Genomic DNA, 22,294 nt, shown 5'->3' on the forward strand with positions numbered 1-22,294 from the left:
TATTAATTCAATGAACAATCAATGGTTCAGTAAAAATTTTTGTATCTATACTAATAGATATATTAATGTATTTTATATTAAGTTGGTTTTATATTCTACATCAATAAATACCTTAATAGCTATACTGTGTATGTATGTGTATATCTATATACATATATATATTTTTTATGATTATTTTATTAGTTTCTTAGGGCCGCCGTAGCAAATTACCACAAACTGGTTGGCTTAAAACAGCAAAAATTTATTTTCTCATCAGTTTGGAGGCAAAAGTGTGAAATCTGGGGGGTGGCAGGGCCACGTGCCCTCTGAAGTCTGTAGGGAAAAATTCTTCCTTGCCTCTTCCAGCTTCGGGTGGTTACCAGCAATCCTTGGCTTTAGTTTGTAGCTACCTCACTCCAATCTTTGCATCTGTATTCACATGGTAGTCTTCTCCCTCTGTGTCTTTGTCCAAATATCCCTCTTCTTATAAGGACACCAGTCACTTTACCAGGAATTGAGAGAACTGGCTTTCACCACGAAGACCAGGAGGAGACAAGGCGGGACTTTAGGCAAGGTATAGCTTGAGCTACTTTTTGTTTGGGGGCCAGGAGTGTGGAGAAACCTGGAGACAACCAGTTGGGAGACTGCAGGGAAAACCAGATAGGAAACATGAGGCATTAGAGGAAGGGGAGAGTGTGAGAGCAGCGAAGGGGCCAACACCGAAAGGGCATGGCTCCTGAATGGTTAGAGGGGTGTGGGAGAGGGAGGAAGAGGGTGATCTGGGGGCCTGGGTGGTTGGTATGGCCTTCCCTGCAGGGATACAGGAGGAATAGAAGGCAGGGCTGCAAACAGAGGGTGTGAATGGGGATTCAGGCAGTGCTCAGTTTGGAAGTGCTGAACTTGAAGGGCCAGGTGGCGGGCCTCCGTGAGGAAACCTGAAGCCCAGGAAACAGACCTGGCACCCAGGAAACAGACCTGGCCTGGCGACTCTCGAGTATGTTGGTGTTGAGTGAAATCATGGATAACAAGATTTCCCAGCTAGGGTATATAGAGAAGAAGAATGTAGTTACAAGTAGAAGGCTGGATATGAAACCCTGAAAAGCAGGGCAAGAGGAAAAGGCCCAACAAAGGAGACCAAGGAGAATTGGACAAAAGAGGGCAGGAATTTGAAAATCTGATATCTTAAAGACAGGGGCCCCCTTTGAACATCATCAATCTGCAGCCACAGGAAGGAAATAAAAGAGAGTGGGAGAGAGGGCCTCTGAGAGGAAGTCTTGGGTACACTTTACACCACGCTGGACAATGGCCTGCCCTGACTCACTCGCGGTCTGTGGCAGGTTATTTTTAAATGCCACTTGTAAAGTCAATGTTTGTACTTTGATAATTGTCCTCTCCAATGGCTGGTTCTGAACTCTAACCTGGGAGGGAGGCTACTGTAAGAGCCCAGGAGTGGTATGTGAGAGAGAAGCTGGGTGAGTGAAATGTAATAATCCTGTAGCCGTCAGCCTTGATATCCGTGACAGATCAAACAATTGATATGCATTGTGTTCCGCTGCTTGCATCACCTGGTCATGAGTCGTGGGTGGAATTTGTGGAATGGATTGTTCCTGTGGAGTCACCCAATATCTCTGAACAACGGGAGCACACATTCTTAGTTTTATATAAGAGCTAATAAGTAATGTTCCATCCATCTGATCAGAGGCAGGAGCCATGGCCGATGCCTGCCTGCCTTCTCTCTCTTTCTCCTTCTCCTCCTCCTTGTCCTCTCCTTTCTTTAAGGAAGAAAAAAACAGGAACGGAGGGAGGGAAGGAAAAGAAAGGTAGATCCATTGTGCAAAAGTCACCAGAAGAATGACATCATGGGTAGGAGGGAAGATAAATATGAAATCTGGGAAATAAGAATACTCAGAGTTTTTTACTTCATAGAATATGTTTGTATTTCTTTGAATACTCTTCTAGAAAAAGGGTACTCAAGTATAAGGTAACCACTGTGAGGCCCTACCTTACTTCTACAGTGAGATTTAGGAGCTGGGAACGTCCCCTTCTCCAACTGCAACATTTCAGGGTGTTTTGGTTGCATGTAACACAAAGCCCAACTCAAAGTGGGTTAAACAATAAAAGAGACAGATGAACTCATCACTGGGAAGTTCAGGAGTGGTGGTGTCTGTGTCCACTGGATTTATTAACTGGCCAGATGTCTTTACTTCCTATGGTATCAATTTCACACTAAGGCTGGCTCCCTGTTTCATCTCCAGAGAGAGGAGGCCTGTGCTGGCTGGATCGCCCATGACCAGCCCCTCTGGTCTGGGACACACCACGTGCTGGACTGGCTAAGGCCTGACTTTCCTGGACCAGCCCCTGCCACAGCAGAGGTGGGCTCACCCCGGAGATGTAGTCACTGTGTGCATAGTGAAGGGAGGGTGGGGCGGGGACTGGGGCACGGACCACAGTGACCGCTGCTGCATAACAGGTTCCTTCAGGTTCCTGCACTGAGGATTAAAACCTTAAGAGGGCTTTAAGCCTCTCATTCAGAAATTTGAGATAAAATTGAAATAAAACAGTGAATTTACACTAAAATGTGTTGAGAGAGTAATTTTTTACTATTGTAAATGTCAGATGAGTTGAGATGTAATTTGATTTCTCTATAATCGAATTAAATTAACTCACGACCCACCCCCATCTCTCCATCCCCCATTTCTGCTTGATCATAGAAAACACAATCTTTTAAATTTGAAATAAATTTAATTACTTCTGGTTTAAAACCCAGTCTTTTTTTTTTTTATCCCTTGTTATTATTCAATAAACCTTCTTCCGTGTGACTTCAGGCCACCAGGACATAACCCCCAAGCCTCTCTACACACTCTTAATCTTCTCAGCTCTTCTGCTAAAGACTTTGGTCTTCACCAGGACAGTCTGCCTTGAGAGCTTTTCCTTCCCCACAACTCTGTTTAGCCCTAGAGGCACAGAGGACAGGGTCTGTACACCTGGCTGGTGGGTATGAGGAAGGATACCTGCCAGCCCTGTCCATCTGGAAGCCAGCAAGGGCACGTTTCTGGCTGGGCACTGCTGGGGGCACTGAGTACCCCCACAGGGGAATCAAGACCAGCAGATTCTCTCTGAAGACTTGAGCACCCCAGGACGAGAGGTGTGTCAGGATGTGACTCTGGGCTCGGGAACCCAGTCCTTCTGGAGTAAATTCTTAGCCCATTTAAGATTTTTCTCCTCCTCCCACTCCCCCCATCCTAACTTTTTTTTTTTGAACCATCTCCCTAAGGATGATCTCAGTTTTAGTATTCTTATGTACAATCTTGACATTGAAGGAGTGGGCAACTGTGAGCTCCTCCTTGTGAGGAGGCTTCTCCTGAGCTGGCTTCAGCTTTGGGCATCTGTCCTCACTGCCATCCACGGCTCAGGTTCATGGGCTGGCCCTGTCCTTTGTCTTCCAGGTTCCCACACCTTCAGGGCAGGGCGTTACCAGCCTGTGGCTGTCTCGCAGTCAAACCCTTGCCAGGTCTCAGCTCTTCTGTGATGCTCTGGTGCTGCAGGGCACCTAGGTGGAGGCGTGGATCTATCTCAGGTGGTCTCTCCAGCTTGACCTGCCCTGTGGCCATTGCTTCTCCCATTGGTTTAGGCCTCTCTGTGAGAATATCTTTTTGTAGGATCTTGAGCCGGGTGGAGACACAATCTCCCGCCCCAAGGCTCTCAAGCCCTTCTGAAGGATCCAATCTCCTCTGCCCCCAGGCTGAGGAGACTCAGTCCAGGGTGTGGACTTTCCATTAGCCACCCTGATCAAAGACTTACTCTCTTGCCCTCTGTTGCTTTTCTTCCAGGCCAGCAAAGGCTTTTATTTAAATCATTTCTCTGTTTAATTCGAAGGGGATGGGTAAGCTTCACATAATTTTCATTATTTTGAATCTGTTTGTTATGGCATAACACCTACAACTTAGTAGTTTTGCTCTAGGCCTGGACATCGACTGCAGTCGTGTGATTGGATATATTTTCCTTAGCTTTAGCAATACAGTAGAACTTTCTCACAAATTGAGTAGTATGGTATGCTCAAGCTTTGTTTCTTATTGATTTTGTTCCAGGAATCACATCTGGCACAATATCTCCTTTGCTGCGGCTCCTGGTCCACTTCTCTTGAGGTGAACTGTGATATTCGGAAATCTGATATTCACTGTTTTTCTTCTGAGATTCTCATTTTTAACATTAAAAAGGGTGTCTGACCTGAAAAAGCCATTGCTTCTCAGACAAATGGGAAAGCATTTAGGAGCAAATGACAACTGTTTCTGCTGTGTCAGTGGCGGGCTATTTACATAAGGCACAGATTAACAAAGTGTTAGATGAACATGGGGTAAAGTCTGGCGGAATACGTTTAGTGTGTGGTATTGCGACTTCATGTCCCTTTCCTTTTTCTGTGGGGAGGCTCCTTCATGAAGAGGTACCTATGAAGTCGAGGTTCTCCTAGAACAAGACTTAGATGAGCTGCTGTGATGATCAGCTCACAGCCACAGCTTGATTCCTCATCTTCCCAGGTCCTGGTTCCTTGGATGCTTAACTGAGAGTAAATGCCACTGAAATGGGTGGGGTTTCCTTAGGATTAAAACTTATGTGTGGCTCTGTTATCTTTAGTATATTTAGTTGCCTTTTCTCTTTTCTCAGTAGACATTGAATCTAACATTCTGAGTGAGGGGGCGATCACCACAAGATCAAAAAAACTTCTTGTATAAGAAAAACTCAGAGAAAGATTTTGTCTTCAGGTAGAGGACAGAGACTTGAGATCTTTAACTCTCACACCCCTGCAAACTTCAAACAAACAGAACATTGAGCAGAGAGGATGGAGTAACAAGTGACACTCAGATGAAAAGTTCTTCTTCTCACCTTCTGTATGTGCCTCCTACAGACAAGGATGGTCACCCGTGGGAGCTGGATACTGACTAGCTGGTCCTCGGAGGAACATCCTCCTACCCAATTTCTCAGTAGCCTCAGATGGAAAAAAAGGAAGAACTGCCAAGGATTATACTTGCCTTCCCAGATGGTGCTGGGTTACATTAAGTTATTCTGAAACAGTGCCTTCTAATTCTTTTTTACATTTTATTTTTCTATATTTTATTTTAATTGTTGTTCAAGTACAGTTTTCTGTCTTTTACTCCTGTTCCAGCCCACCTCCCCAACCCTCCTCACCTTCCTCCCATTTCCACCCCTACCCCTAGTTTTTGTCCATGTGTCCTTTATACTTGTTCCTGTAAACCCTTCCCCTTCACCCCTGAAATTCCCTCCCCTCTCCCCTTCGGTCTAATTTTTTAGTGCTATTTTCATTTCATGGTTCAGAGTCCGCAGATGTGGAGGGCTGACGGTATGCATTGTTCCCTGCTATTTTATCTAAGGGACTTGGGCATGTCTGGATTTGGGAATCCCCAATTCTTCCCCTGTATTTTATATTGGACTTAGGGGCACATTTCCTCACATGACTCTTTTGTAAAATATGTCTAATACTAATTGATGTCTCAGGGTGGTTATTCTGATTAAATTGATTAACTTTAGACTACTTAGCACCTGAGAAACATTCCCAACAGGAAGTTATCGTTATATTGATGGCAACTAATAGGACTTAAAGCACTGCATTTTAATACCCTGACCACCATTTCATTTCCAAACTTCAACTGTAGGAAGTAGAAACCAGATTTGGTAAGCCATTTTAAACTAGATATTTTATTGAGCTGATTTAATATTTATAGAAAGCCAGCCCTCAATAGAAACCAGCTTCTCATTTAATGAATAACCCATCAGCATAAAACAAGTGGGGAGAGGCTGGCCAGGAGGCAGGCTGCAAACAATTCCATGTGAGTCACTTGGTTATCACTTCTCCCCACATTCATCTCCCTCCTTACAGCAGAGAGGTTTTGACTGATTGAACTTAGGCTGGGCAGGGATTCCAGACAGGGAAAAGCAAATACATAAGTCAGAGGTCAAGGGGGAAGAATAAACCAGAGCAGGGGAAGAAATGCTGAGCCGATAATTGAAAGATAATGGATGTAGGGGTGGGTTTCAACAGCACAAAAGCGGGGAGCCAGACACCATGAGGTTTTTCAGGCATCTGCTCAAGGCCCAGGGTTACAACCCATCTTAAAAGGAGGTCTATGGAGCATGGGTTTCTAAATATTTGGGCCACCCAGCGTGGAAATTTGGGAAATGGCACTGTTGAGTAAAGCCATTAACAAATTGCTTTCCTTCCATTTCCTTCACTGGCAAGACCTTCTGTTTATGTCTCCTTAGCAGCAACTGGAAGGAGTGAATTTGCTGACAAGCATCTGTGTGCAGTGGGCAACCTGATGGAATTTTTATCAGGCAAAAATGATCCCAGATGACTAATTGAAAGATTGCCAGGAATCTCTGGAATCTCATTAACCCTCGGTTGAGCACACAGAAGTTTCATTTAGGGTAGAGTCAAGGTGAGGAACTTATAAAAGTAAACTGAATCGATTTCTTTACTTCTGTAAATATTTGGACTTTGTAATAGGCATCCATTCCCAGCCTGCTCTCAAGTGTATTGGAAGCTGGAAATCAGTGATGCTGTGGGCCAAGGATAGGTTTTTGAGTTAGACCTTTGATTGGATACAGAGCTCCACTATTTACTAGAGATTTATTAGAGATTAGGACTTAATCCCTCCATGCCTGGGTAATCTCATCTGTAAAATGGATGTGTAACCCTCCTCATCCCACAGGTTATCCCAGATAATGAAGCAATTAGACCTTGGCCTTAGGAGAACTTCAGAGTTCAAATATTCTTTTTCTTTTCTCTTTTATTCCAATTCCTTCCAATCCTGCTCCAGCAATTTTTTAATTTGAAACAGCTCTTGCTAAATGTATGAATAACGCAGGAGACCTGCAGGAGGAGAGGGAGTGGGCCCTGTGGTTACCTGGGCGGAGGTGTTCCAAACAAAAAACCCCATCAAGTGTACAGATCACACAGTAGATGTGTACTTGAACAGTACAGGGAGTCTCAGGGAAGCCAGGGTGTCTAACGCAGGGTAAACCCAAGGGAGACTGACAGAAGAAAAGGTCAAGGAGATACAGAGGGGACATTGAGTGATTGTGTAGGGCCTTGAAGGCCGTTAAGAGGACTTGAGCTTTCACTCTAAGTGGGTTGGGAAGCCATTTGATGGTCTTACACTGATGAGTGATGTGTTTGACTTAGTTTTAGTTTTAAAAGGCTGCTCTACTGAAATATATTACGGGATATGTATTAAATCATCATGTTGTGCACCTTAAACTGACATAAGTTACATGTCAATATCTCAGTAAAGCTGGAAAAAATAAAAAGAAAGAAGGAAAGGAAATACATTATGGAGTGGGGATGTGGAGTGAGCAGAAGGAGCACATGCGCAGAAGTGGGAACACCAGGTAGGATCCCACTAGGAAACCCAGGCAGGAGATGGTGGCAGGTCAGAGCTGGTCAGTAGCAGTGTCAGTGGTGAGAAGTAGTCAGATCGTGAACATATTTCGAAGAAAGCAATTTAGGCTTTGCTGATGGATTCAATGTGTAATGCGAGAGAGGCTTCTTTAAAGTTTTTAGTCTGAGAAATTGGAGTGATTTTATTTGCCATGAAAGAGGAGGTTCAGTAGAACATCAGGATTTTAATTTTACTCTTGTAAAATTTGAGATGCCAAATAAACATTCAACAGCAAGCAATTGAATATATGAGCCTGGAGTTCAGACAGAATACAAGCTATAGAGAGAAAAGGGAATATAGCTAGGTGAATATGTAGGATTGGAAGTATTTCTTTAAGATGGGAGAAATAATGGAATTTTTTTAGTGATAAGAATAATCCAATGGAATTGGAAAATGTAATAATGCCTGAGAGGAGACAATTGCTGTGATAGTAGATTTGAGTAGGTGATGGAGGATGGGATCTTGTGCACAAATAGGACCATCCCTATAGTTGATTCATCCCTAGTAACAGAAAAGATGGTAAAGTATATGTAGCTATAGAGGTCCACCTGGTGGTATGAGTTTGAGGTGTTGTCTTTTGATTATATCTGTTTTCTTGCTGAAAATAGGAAGCAAAGTCAGTGTGAGAATGGTGATGAAGAGTTGAAGGCCTTGAGAGAGTGACAAAGCTATGAAATTGATCAGAGAAATACAAGAATGAATGGATTTTGGATTGCCAAGTGAGTGAATTTGCAATAAGGTCTGATTTGAAGTTGAAGGTCATGGATTTAAACTGAGATAAGTCACTTTCATCTGTGTGGAGGAGGTGGAGAGCTTGGTTGAACCAAGACTGTGGTTTTGCCAACTGAGTATGAGAAAGAGAGAAAAAAGCAAAAGAACTTGGGGTTTATGCAAATAACTGAGGATAATGATAGTCCATGGACACTGAGATGGGTAAGGAAGGATGTGTACAAGTGAAATGGGTGAGAAGCAGTGAAAGAGCTAGAGGACCGATGACTGGTAGGTCTTTATGGGGTCAAAACATTATTGGAGTCAGAGTATTAGAACAAATGGATTGAAACAAGAGGAGGAGGAAATGCAAATCAAAACCACAATGAGATATCACTTCATCCCACAAGAATGAGTATAATAAGAGTCAGATAGTAACAAGTGTTGAGGATGTTGAGAAATTGGAACCTTTATTCACAGATGATAAAGTTATAATGATGCAGTAACTATGGAAAATAGACAGGGAATGTCTCAAAATGTTAAACATATGACCCAACAATTCCACTCCTAGGTATGGAACCATGAGAAATGAAAGCATACATCACTTAAAAATTGTACACAAATGTTTATTGCAGCATTATTTATAATACCAAAAAAATGGAAGCAACACAAATGTCCATCAACTGATGAATGGACAAATGAAATATATCTACACATTAGAATATTACTTGGCAATAAAAGGGGAGTTTTGATACATGCTACAATTTAGATGAATTTTAAAAACATTATGATAAGTGAAAGAAATCAATCACAAAAGGTCATGTATTATACACTCTGAAGTATGAAGAACAGACCAATCCAGAGAGACAGAAAGCAGATTGCCAGTTGTCTAGGACTGGAGGCAGTGAGAGGATCGGGAAGGGTGTGGAAGGCTAGTATGTATGGTTTGGGGTGGGAGAGGCGATTAAAATACTTTAATGTTAGTTATGGTAATGGTTGTACAACTCTGTGAATACACTACAACCATTGAATTATATACTTTAAAATGATGAATGTTATGGTACGCAAATTACGTCTCAATAAAGCTGTTACCAAAAACGAAAACCAAATGGTGGTCAGAGAGTGGATTGCTTGAAATTGGGACCGTGGAGGCTTTGCACATTGGTAATGCCAGGAGCTAGGATCTGACCACGGAAGCAAGTATCTGAAACAGCATGGAGGAGGGGGTCAAGGAAGACAGAGGCCCGAATGCTGGAGGATCATCTGTGAGGTTATAGGCATCAAGTGTGTGGGCAGGAGTAATGGCGAGAAGTCTGAGAGTGAGCCAGGAGTAAAACTCTTCAGGGAATGAGGAGTGACCTGAGAGTTTGCAGGTCACTGCTACCAGGAAGTGTCCCAGCAGCTGGGATTCTGGGAGCAGGCAGTGCAAAGCTGGGTGAGGTTACAGAGACTGTTCTGGAATTTTGGTGTTCGTGAAGGACTTAAAATGTCCTTAAGAATTAGGGGCCTACTATACTTTCCCTTCATTCATTTATTCATTTATTCATTCATGCAACACGTATTTATTCATTTTCTGGCACCATTATCTTCTCATTTGGCCATCTCTGCAGATGCGGCCAACTGTGGTAGAGCTAACTCGGGATGGCTGCCGTGCCTGGCTGCTGTGTGATGAGCCTTGTTCAGTGAGCTTCCCCACAGCAAAGGGCTCTCCTGGTCGGAGTGTAACCTTTCCTTGATTGCTCTTGTCCTACTGGCCACCTCTGTTGTTTAGGTCACACTAATACAGTGAATGACTTTATTTTTCTGAAGGGGTGGGATGGTGCTTGTGTTATAGTTGTGTGGGAGGACGTGTGGTGTGCTTTGGCTTTGGACAGATCTGGGTTTGGACTTTGGTTCTGCTCTTTGTAATTTTGTGACTTTGAGCAACTTAATTGTGAGTTTTGTTGTTGACAAAATTCCTACCTCATAAGTGTTGGTGAGAATTACGTGACATGCATATCAAGCTTTTAACAGACACTAGGCACACCAGACGTGTTCTTTTCTCTCCATTTTTTGTTCCTTTGCTTTTATGCCGAGTTTGCTTCTACTGTGTTATTTCTAGCTTTCAGCAGGTCCAGCATCTCAGAAGCCTTCCTCTAGGGATGGTTGAAATCATCAAGTTGATTCCAGGCTGTCATACAATCACTGAATGGTTTACTGTAGGGTACCATGTTAGCCTTCTCAAAGTGTTTTATATAATTTTTCTAATTTAACCTTTAAAATAACCTGTAAGGCATATAAAAGAGGTATTAGTATTCCTAATTTACAGAAGAGAATAAGGTACTGAGAGTAACTAAAATTTACTGAGTACTTACTAAATGGCATTTTTCTAAACACTTGGCAGGCATTAATTTAATCCTCACAATAATCCTATATAGGGTATTATTATCCTTATCTCACAGCAAGGTAAATGGGCCCAGAGAGGTCAAATAACTTGTTGAAGGTCACATATCTTCTAAGCGTGGGGGCAGGATTTGAATCCAGGCAGTTTCATTCCAAAGCCTAACCACCCTGTGGTTCTGATGGAATGAAAGGAAACAAATCATCGTTCAGAACTCCTGAGTGAAGACATCCTTTTGGCCATTGCTGCTCTGGTAGATTTCTGGCCTCCGGAATGTCATGCAGCTTGAAATGTTGGTAGTTCACACTGGACTAATAGAATACCGTTGTTATCTTGTGCCGGAGGGGAGCCTGTGCCTGAGTTTGCTTACCCGATTTCCTTCTAGCTCAGCCACCGCTGCGATTCTGTTGCAGAGAAAAAAAAAAGGCAGTCCCTCTAAGACAATAGCAGTGAGAATAGCAACCCTTGTCATATTATACAGTTCTGCTTGTTGCAAGCCAGAGCTGCCTCATATCATAAATCTAAAACCTAGGGAAAACTTTGGAGAATGTTAGGAAAAAAATACAGTTGACCCTTAAACAATGTGGGCATTAGGGATGCTGACCCCTGCACAGTGGAAAATCTACATATAATATTTGACTCCCCCAAAACTGAAGTTGTCCCTCAGTACCCACAGGTGATTGGTTCAGGACCCCTGAGGATACCAAAATCTGCAGATTCTCAAATCCTCTATATAAAACGGCATAGATTGATGCATTCATTCTGTTGGCCCTTTGCATCCTTGTACTCCCAAACACGGATCAAAACCAGCACAGGTATTTACAGAAAAAACATTTGTATATAAGTGGATCTGTGCAGTTCAAACCTGTGTTACTCAAGGGTCACCTGTAGTTCATGAGGTTCAAATAAATTTCATAATGATTCTCTGGCTCAAGTGGACTTTTCCTTAGGAAGCTGCATAATATCTCGCCTAGGATTGAACCATTGGACACTCAGGAAACTCATCTTAGAACAACAGAACTAGAGTGTCGTTGCTAAGTGCAACAAATCTGACTGCTAAGGCATTTTTCTAAGGAGTGGATGAGCAAGCAATCAAAACATCTAGAGGTTTATCATTTTCCTTCTTGCAACCATTGGCTTTAGTTTTTGATCACTAGAATTATACCAAGGCCTGGAGTAGGGAAAATAAAAGAAACTGAAACTAAAGCCTTGTCATTTTAGTATGTCAGCAACTTTGATATAGATTTGTTGAAGGAAGATTGGAAATTGTTATCTAAAAGAAGATGAAGTACGTATGTATGTTTTGTGTGTGTGTGTGTATACATTTAACTATTGTCCTGTGATTCCTATTCTTATTGATTAGTAATATTAAGTAGACTTATTCTATATATTTATGAAATACATATGTAATTTGTAGATTTTATTTATTTTCCAAAGATCTAAGTTCTCTACTGATATGTTATTGAAAAGAAGTTCTGTTCCTCTTATTTGTAAAATGGTTTATATGTTCATTCTTTATATATGTACACATTTTAATTGATACTCTCTATATATGTATATTATACATATTACACTATTTTTCCACAAATAAATATGGCAGAACCAGTCTAATGAATGAAAACATGTGACTTAGACATAAATAAACAGGGCAAAGAAAAGGGTCTTTCTTAGGAACATGGAAAACCATGCTAAAATGCTTAAAATTATTTAGGGACTAGAGAAAAATATAAATAAATGCCTTTAAATTTTAAAGAAAGTGCTCGCCTGAGTTTTGATCTGAATGGAGCAGGAAGAGGGACTTGAGGCCCACCTGTGGCCTCTGCACTGGCACAGCCGGCCCCCTCTTTGAAGTTCAGTAGTGTTCACTGGGTCCAGTTCGTAGTGGCCGCAGGGGCTCAGGGAATTTGCTGAGAAGGAAAATCACACCAGTGCACTTTCTGAGAAGGATTCATGCATATGGGCACACACAGGCGTATGACTCGCACCCTAGGACCTGGAGAGGTTTATCCTTGCCACAGCCTAGGGGCTCCCAGGGCTCCTCCAGGCACTGGAGACTCTGAGAAACTGGTTTGGGTTAGAGCTACCTTACAAGCGTCTTTCTAAGACACGAGTGCCCAGTGGTGGGCTTAGAGAGTTCAAATACCAGAAGGTCAAAGGACTCAACTTCGAGGACTGTGGTCTCTTATCTGTCTAGTGTGTTTTCTGGGCTTTTTCCTCTCAGTGTCCTGAAAAGAGGTGGAGCAAAGGAGGGATGGGGGAAAGGCAGGAGGCCTCTATGATGATGGTGATTCTACTGCATTCAAGGAAGGGTGGAAGATTGAATGTGTATAACCCCTTTCCTGCTTCTCTGTATAAATGACGATGATGATGATGATGGTACACGATGATGATATTTATTGGTTCTTTACACTGTGCAAGTATTGTGCTAAGCTTTCTATTCATTATCATAATTTCTTTCATTCATTCAATAATCCCCAGGAGCAGGTGCTGTTATTATCGCCTTCCTGGCTTTTTAGGAAAGTAAACTGAGGCTAGAGAAAAAGAATAACTTGCCTAAGATCACACAGCTAGTAAGGGGCTAAGGTAGATAATATAATACCTCTCTCCAAAGATGTCTACATCCTAATCCCCAGAACCTGTAAATGTGCATATATTACATGGCAAAGGGGAATTAAGGTTGCAGATGAAATTAAGCTTATTAATCATCTGACTTTGAGTTTGGGAAGACTCTCCTGGATTATCCGATGGGTGCAATGTAATCACAGGTCCTCAAGGATGAAAGAAGGAGTCAGGAGAATCAGAGAGTCAGAGTGATGCAGTGTGAGCAAGACTTCGTTGGCCACTGCTGGCCTTGGATATGGAAGAGGCGCATGAGCCAAGAAATGTTGGTAGCCTCTAGAAGCTAGAAAAGGGAAAACAAAAATTCTTCCCTAGAGCCTCCAGAAAGAACACAGCCCTGATAACACCTTGGTGTTAGCCCCGTGGGACCCGTTTTGGATTTCTTACCTCCAAAGCTGCTGGATAATCATTTGTGTTGCTTTAAGCCACTACATTTGCAATAATTTGTTACAGCGACAATAGGAAACTGATATGATGATAAAGCTGGGTCCCAAGTTTGGCTCTGGAGCCCTTATCCCCAGCCCTATAGTGCAGAGCTGTCGTGAGCCCCAGGAACACAGTAGCATAGGCCTTGGAAGCAGAGGACAGGCCACTCTGCTGAGCAGCTCGACCAGAAAGGGCCTGGGCCTTAAAAGCCTGGGCAAACACCAAACAGACTACAAACACCCCAGGAATGGCAGACTTTCTGTTCCCAGGAGTGGGGTAGGGGCAGGGTGAGCAAGTTCCCCTGACAGTGAACCCTTGGAACAAGGGTATTTCCTCATTTACCCTTCAGTGTTGAACATGTGCTCTGAGCCAGGCACTGTGTCTGGTGCAGAGGATGCCACAGTGAATAAGTTTTGTCTGGTCCTTCAGGAAACAGTCTAGTGAGGACACAGTCAAGTAAACCTTTCAGTGGGGTAGTGGGAAGTAGGCCTAGTATGTGGGAAAGCATAGCACAGGCGTGTGACTAGTCTCAGGGGTTCAGGGATGGCTCACTAGGGAAGGTAATCATTGAACTAAATCTGAAAAGATGAGTTTGAGGGTTGTTGGGGCATTGAGGGTTGGAGAGAAGGCAGTGGAAAATACTGGAGGCTTATGAAAATATGGCCTACCCCAAATCTGCACACAGATTCGATATGGCTAAAGGGGAGAGAGTGGGCAACAGTGGGGCAGGAGAGGCAGGCAGGGATGGGAAAGCGAGGCGTTCCGATGTGAAGCTCAGGAATTTGGACCATCCTGTGAGAAATGCAGAGCCATGGAAGAGTTTTACATCTGCAGGTGCTACAGCCAGACTTGCTGCCTGTGGGCCTCTCTGGTGGCTGGTGGAGGACCAACAGTGGGACCCGTGGTGGGGTGAGGACTAGGTGTCCATCAGAAAGAGCAGCCAGAACATTGTTGCAACACCTCAGGACATCCTCCTTGTTTCCCCAACAGGCAGCTGCGAATACTGCAAAAATAGCCTGACTGAGGTGTGTGAAGGGGCCTCACTGATACTGACCCAGAATCTCTGTACTTACATGAAGCTAAGGAAGTGTAAGTAATAAGACTCTTTAAAAGCCTGGAATTCTTAATATTTTCCAGGGTTGGCTTCCCATCCTAGCCCTAATCCACATAATAGCGCCTCCCCTGGGCCTGGCCGGAACTCATTCACCTCTTTCTTTGGGAAACCCTCCTGCGTAGGGTTCTAGTCCCAGGTTCACCCCTCAACTTCAAATGGAGTGAATTCTCATGTTGCCTTTTCAATCCCTGACCTAAAATGACGTTCACCCATGGATTCAAACCTCAGAATTTCTCTGCCAAGGACCCAGTCTCTGGTAGTCTACACACACTTTCTTCTTCCTGCATGTAGTTCCCCACTCTTTTGCTTGAGTTTTTGTTCTAGTGTCCATTCTTCACAGCCATTCTTACTTTCATTAGCTGTAGCTGCTCCAAATCAGGTCCTCTTTCTTTTGTGTCTACTTCTGTGTTCTTTTTTGTGATTACTAAACTTTTACCAATGTTGTCTATCTACTTGTTTATAATAATCTTTTGGCCCATCCCAGTGCAACATTCCAATTCACAAAGCTTACTCTGCATCAAAATTATTCACTACATGTGCAAGACGTAGGGACTCTCAGGTCCACATACACAGGGTCTGGCAGAAGTAACACCTGTTTGAGTGTGGTTGGTAGGGTAATAATATGGGTGTAATAATTTATTGTTTTAATTTGAAAATTTCACTTAAAATGTCATATGGTGTGCTTGAGTGTGATACTGTTATGTTACAGGATGACATTCTTATGATTTTGTAATTAAAAGAAGGGGCGTTATTTGTGCCTGACCCCTGTATTCAGGCATATCTTTGGGCCACAAAACAAAGGGAGGAAAAGAAGACTGGAGCATGCATCAGAGATCCAGGCTTGTTCCTGGGCTTATCTTTCTCAAAATTGTCCATCATTGCTAGCCGGGATCTTTATTTAGAGATCTGAGAAGCATATACAACTTGTCTCTGCATAACTCGTTTGTTTTATATTTTCTATCATTGGCAAGATGACATTTGCATCAGTCAGAAGAGGCTCTATCAAGCTGCAGTAATAAACACCCCATTCCCAAATTTCAGTGGCTAGGTTTATTTCTTGCTCAGTCTACATCCTCACAACATGTTTGAAGGGTGGTGGCTCCTTTTAGTTACTCAGGGACCCTGGCTGACAGCAGTTACCCTCTCGAACACCGGTAGTCACCATGGCAAAAGGGAAAGCAAACTTGCAGGGCCTCCCCTCGGAGGTGACTCACATTTCTTCTCAGAACATAGTGATCAGAAATAATTACACTGCTCCATTCAGCTGCAAAGGTCCTAGCCTAGGTCTTAGAGAAAGAGGAGCATGTCTTCTGCAGCCAAGGTGGGGAGCCAGGAATACTTAACAACAGCATTAAGAACTACTGCTGTGTTTGTTAGGCATTTAGCATCTGACACTGTGAAGCCAAACACAAAACAATTCAGAAAGACTGTTCTCACTTTCTTAGTCTTTTTACTAGCCACCAATGGTCTTACATCTTCTCCGATAATAGCTTTCAGTACTAACTCAATGCTCCACAATGATGTTCTGTTTTGATATTATGCCCCTTTGACTTTTCTAACTAAGCATATTTTCTTTTTGCTTTTGCCACCAAGAAGCTGAGATCCAAAACTGCTCTCCACTCCACTCCAGATAGTTCTTATCATCTGCAAACAATTGCACTAGAAAAAGCCAGCCTAACAGTCAATTTTAATACAAGGACCAACATAAGATTTTAGATAACATAGAATTGAGAACAAAAGAAATGACTATGAAAATAAGTTCATTCAACCTTACTTTTATAACAAATGCAAGTGACAGTTGCAACCATGTGCCAATCCTCTGAATGAAGAATCAATCATGTTGACTTTTTTGGTCTTAATTTTCTTGCACAATTTTAAGATAGTTTAGTGTTTTATTCTTTTTTATTCTGCTTTTTAAAGACATTCAAACTAGCTATACAGTTGATTTGCATTTTATTTTATATCCTGCCTCTTTTGAAAGAGAGGTAAGTTAACTATGCAGCTGATTTGCATTGTGTTTGCTTGTTGCATTGGTTATTTGCAACCGGACATCCCAGCGAACTGACAAAGACTCTGGTGCAGGGGCTGTTTGAGTGAGGCCTTACTTAATGCTGGTCTCTTCACTAGTGAGCGGTTTTGAATTATGTAGATTATGCCTCCCTATGAAGTCTTGTTACTGTGGAGACCTGGATAATGAATACCCAGATCATGAAAATCCCCATGTATGGAAAGCATTTCTTGCAGTTAATCTTATCCTTGGTTTATATTTTATTACTTTTTTCCTTTTGTTCAGAATCCTTCAACTCTTCCTTTATTCTTGTATATTTACAAGGAGCTACCTCAAATCTTTTGTAAAATGAAACAGGATATATATATATATGTATATATACACACGTACACATATGTATATATATAGAGATATATGTATATATCTATAATGTATCTGTATAGATATATACGTATAATGTATATTTATAGATGTATACATATATAGATACGTATATCTATGTGAGTCACCTGGGTGGTTTGATATTTCACCAAAAATTTCTTTGTGAGACGTGATGAAGCTGTCAATCACCAGCAAGCCATAGCTGTGGCTGTTTTCAGTCATTTTCATCATATTGCATCTCTCATTCAATGAATAACATTAAGGTAGTACTCCTTATTAATTGTTTTACCTGCAGTGGTATATTCATGATGGACAACACCTTCCCTATCAAAAACCACATTAACACAGTCTTGATCTTGCTGTGACTTTGCTGCATCTTCTTTGAAGAGTTTGTACCACACTTTTATTTGTGCTGTACTCATTGCACTGTCCCTTTAAGCCTTCTGAATTATCTGCATAGTTTCCACAGAGGAATGTTCAAGCTTAATGCAAAATTTGATGCAGATTCATTGCTCTACTTGCTCAGTCATTTTATATGTGATGGCCACACAATACACATACATTTTCAATGGCATCTACCGCCCCCACTGACTAGTACAGTGAAGTCATCATTGTTCAGGCATGCTCATCCCAGTCCACTCTTTTTGGCTGCCAGTTTACATTGATGTCATGCAAACTGTTCTTGTTGTATTAACAATGGCAGAGCTTTTCCTGGACAGATTATATGTATGTGTGTGTGTGTATACACATATACATATATATGCATAAACCTAAATACACACACATATACACACATAAAATGGAAATGAATACATGCTACTCAACTTTTTAATTACCCTGAACTTGATTTTTTCAATCAATCAATCATCTTGGGGAAGCTGAAAGCGTGTGAATGTTCCTTCTGGCCTTGAGGAAGCTGAGTGGCTGAGATGGCCAAAATGAAGCTTGGCTGCTGCCTGACATATGAGATGCTCCCTTCCGCCCAGTGTGCAGTCAGCCTGGAGCCGTGGGCTCGTCTCTGTTTTCTGGGGCTCCAGCTCATGTGGACGGTCCATGGAACGTTACTGGGTAACTTCCTGCCCTGGGACCACTCTTTGAAATAAAAGCCTCCTTCCAACAGAGAGACTGTCTCCTATTTCACTTATAAATCAAGTTAACTCCTATTTTGACTTTAAGAAAATGACCTCTCATCCCTTCCCAATAAATTTTCTCCCTTGGTCTCTGCAGTAGCTAACACATGTATTCTTGTGATGGAAACAGTCAGAAAAGTATTAAATTTATTCAATAAAACTTCAAAACCCCACAATTCATAAAACATGCCTTTATGGAGCCTGTGCTATATGTAAGGAAACTTCTGTGTATTAGTTCAGATAATCCTCACTCCAGCTCTTTGTAGTTAGCCCTCTCGTTCCCAGATTTAGGCGAAAGAAATGGGTGTTCCCAGAGGATGCGTATTTTGCCCGGGATCACCTAGTATCAGCAGTGAGATTTGAACCCATGCAGGTCTGACGCCAGAGCCCCCAGGCTTCACGCCTCTGTGCCTGGGCTTTCCATCCAGGCTATGAATCTTGGAAATAAATTATATATGTCCTATTTAGAAAATAATGAAAGAAATTGGTTATATCATTTTAATAGTCACTGTCATATATGTATTCTAGTTTAAAAAAAAACTAAGGAATTTTCCCTGTTGGTTATTTTAAGTGTGAGAAACACACATGTCCATCTCTAAGGCACTGACTCATCATAATGCACAGCAAACAATATTACCTGTATTTAAAAAATAAGAACCTCATCAGGCGCCCTGCAGATAAGGGCCAGAATCAGGATTAGAGTACAAGGTTCCTGACTCCTAGCCTGGTACTCTTTCATCTACTATAATACACATCATTTTCTGACTCAGAAAAGAAATTTTCAGCCTTGGCTGGAGTGGCTCAGTGGTTGAGTGCTGGCCTGCGAATCAAGGGGTCACCAGTTTGATTCCCAGTCAGGGCACATGCCAGGGTTGCAGGCCAGGCCCCCAGCAGGGGGTGCATGAGAGGCAACCACACTTTAATGTTTCTCTCCTTCTCTTTTTCCCTCCCTTCCCCTCTCTAAAAAAATAAATAAATAAAATCTTTTTAAAAACACTTGCATTTATTTAAAAAAAAAAAGAAACTTTCAACAGTGGATACCCACTTAGATGAGAAGTGGAGGGGGAGTGGAGAATGGGGACGTTGCTTCTATACCCTCATATCACTCTGTGCAACTCATGAGAAGGTTTTGTTTAAAGTCCAGCACTTAGTCCTGGGTTCCAGAAATACTTATTAATTTCATAGGACCTGAGAGTGAGATATAGTTCCTGGAAGGGACTTTTATTTATTCTGCTCTATTTTGTTGTCCCACTTTACATGCAGTTTAAAACAAGAATGCCCAGGTTGTGAGTAATGAATGATAAGCCCTGGTGAATAAAAAATAAAAAGCAACACTCTAAAACTTTGAGAGATTCTTAATACACTCCTTTAGCTACTTTTCATCTTTCCATATTTTGCTGCTTGTTTTATTATGGATGTTGCACTTATGGAGAACACATTTCTCATCAAATTACCAGCTGCACAAAGCAGCATGCAAGTCGCACATTACGTGGCACTGACTGTGGTTATTGAATTACCCCTCCCTGTCCATGCTCCTACCTTGTCATCATCTGGGAATGAAAGTAGTCAGGAGAGGGGGGGAAATCATTTGTGAGTTTACATGTTAGAATGCAAGTGAAATTCAGTTGTGGTGGACTTCTGAGGAATGAGTTCAGTTTTACTCAAAACTCCAGTTAGGCCTGGCTGGTATGGCTCAGTTGGTTGGAGCATCATCCCATAAACTGAAAGGTCACAGGTTCAGTTCCTGGTCAGGGCACATGCCCTGGTTACATGTTCCGTCTCCGGTCAGGAATATATGGGAGGCAACTGATTGATGTTTCTCTTGCATTGATGTTTCTTCCCCCACCCCACCCTCCTCTCCCTTCCTGTCTCAGGAAAAAAAGAAAAGCCCCTCCAGACAGACGTACACATCGATGGAAGTCACCGCACAGTCCGTGTTGGGTGGGAAGGCCCTCCCCGGACTCGGTGGCAGTGCAGGCCAACTCTTCTGCTCATGTGGAAGCTGGGAACTCTGTTGAACTGAGGACACATAGAATACCTTCAGGATTCTTAAAAAGTCTTGGGTGTCAGGTTCCTTGGGCACTGAAAGGATTAGGCAGACGAGTGAAGAAGTGTTCATTTGGGAACAGAGTTCCAGGGCATTCTCTGAGGCAGCAGAGTGGAGAGTGTGGGCTCTGAAGTCAGAGTCTTGAATTCCAGACCCAGGTCTATTTTACTAATTGAGCAACCTTGAGCAAGTCAATGGTCTCCACTGAGCCTTGGGGTTTGCATTCATATAAAAAGGAGATTATAATATCGTACAGCACCTTTGTGACTTTTAAGATGATGCAGTGAAGTTATTGGGGCAGAGAAGGCACTCAATGACTGGTAGCAAGCATGATGAGGAGGAGGTGAGGGAGAAAGGCAAATGATAACCCGAGGAAAGAATAGGTACAAGGGGCTGAGACCAGAGAAGGCCTGGCCTACTCACATACAGGGAGCACTTGTGTTTCTACTCTGAGTATGAGGAGGGTCATGCAGAGGGTGTGACCTGGTCTGATCAGAGTTGTAACATGGTCACTAGGTTGCTGCCAATGACGTGCTTATGATCGTGGTAATGCTGCCACTGATGGCATAAGATGAAGAACAGGACTGGGGAGGCCAAAAACCAAGGCATTTGGGTTTGGAGGGCACAGATCCTGGAGAACGGGAACATGAGACCACTCCCCAGATGGCAGCTTCACTCCTCTAGAGTCACTCCTCTAGAAGGATTAAGAAAGAGGAAAGGAGGATGGGCCTGGCTCCCTGCCGCTCTGCGCACCACGTCCAGCGGCTAACATGGATGTGTGTGTGCATGTGCACACATATCTGTTGCATATATCACCCAGTGCTGTAGTTATTTCTTTAAAGTCAGCTTCCCCAGATTTGTTCAACAGGTGTTTATTAATCATCTATTAGGTGCAGACACTATGTTAAATGCTAAATTTATAGCAGTGTAAATGACTATAAATGATTCAAAAACCAACCCCTCACATGGTCACCAAAGCAAAAATCAATATAATCCTATAGGTGTGGACACATTTAGGATCTGAGCAAGGAAAAAAGCATGCCAATTTTCCAGGTGTATACTCACCTAGTTTGTTGTCTTAGGGATTTCCCACCCAGCTGTACCCTGTGTATTATCTGAAGTAATTTAACCTGTTGACAATCACATTCTTGGAATAAGTAAATTCTATGCAGGTGAAATTGGACAAACAATACCAGTGACCTCTTTAGCTGCTGAAGTATTGGTCCCAAGGTTTAAAATAATAAGCTGCATTTTTCACTGAGTCTTGTTGACAGACAGTATCAGCAGGACTTGGGGTTAGAAGAAGTATAATCCTCTTTGATGAATAGTTTGAAAAAAAACGATTGTTAAAACTTTTGTAAATATTTTTAAAGTCATACTAATGATTTTAGATAGACTGTGTGAATAATGACACCCACTAAAGATGTATGCGTTTGGCTAGCCCTGGTATATTGAAATTGATTTTGTTACCAGTGCATCAGCAAAAGCACCTTAACATATCAATTTATCATTGGTGATAATAAATGGAGACAACAACCTTCAACTTTCTTGGCCACCAAGTTTATTACCTGAGTGGCCAACAAAGAATTACCCACTGACACTGATTCTATCGAATAGAAAGGCAGTGACAGGACCAGAGGCAGGCAGCAAGAGCAGTGGAGGGGAACGTGGGGTCCTAAGGACCCACAGATTGACACAGCAGGCTTTAATCTGCTGAGCCAAACTGAGTTAGACCAGGCGTCCACGTTTCAGGACCAACTGGCTCAACTCAAGAGCTATTGGGACTCTCCCTTTCGAAGTGCAGCCCCTGGGTAAATCCTAGCACAGAGCAAACTTCCCATGGCTCCTGTGATTCTCTAAAAATTATTTATATGGATAAATTTAAGCACCTGAAGAACAGAAAAAATGTAGTCTTATTTTTATCAGTGTGAGGTGTCTCACCTGCCTCAGTGAATGTGTATGTTTTTTAGTACAAAGATATCGAATATATTAAAAGTATACTAGAATGTCAACTCCAGAAAAGGAGAGAATACAGTTTCCCTCATTGA

At 42.4% G+C, this 22,294-nt stretch overlaps 1 protein-coding gene and 1 non-coding gene across 3 annotated transcripts in view; one reads left to right on the top strand and one right to left on the bottom strand.

The window, feature by feature from the left end:
* The window catches only part of SHROOM3 (shroom family member 3), a 276,985-nt gene that overhangs the window by 64,831 nt on the left and 189,860 nt on the right, over positions 1–22,294 (top strand). The gene's annotated exons all lie outside the window — the stretch shown is intronic.
* LOC123831385 lies at positions 3,024–3,153 on the bottom strand. The gene has a single exon (XR_006787906.1). It is a non-coding gene; the product is annotated as a small nucleolar RNA SNORA3/SNORA45 family (small nucleolar RNA).

This window comes from Phyllostomus hastatus, unplaced genomic scaffold (genome assembly GCF_019186645.2).
Source record: "Phyllostomus hastatus isolate PE091 unplaced genomic scaffold, TTU_PhHast_1.1 phas_scaffold_1674, whole genome shotgun sequence".
NCBI lineage: Eukaryota > Metazoa > Chordata > Mammalia > Chiroptera > Phyllostomidae > Phyllostomus > Phyllostomus hastatus.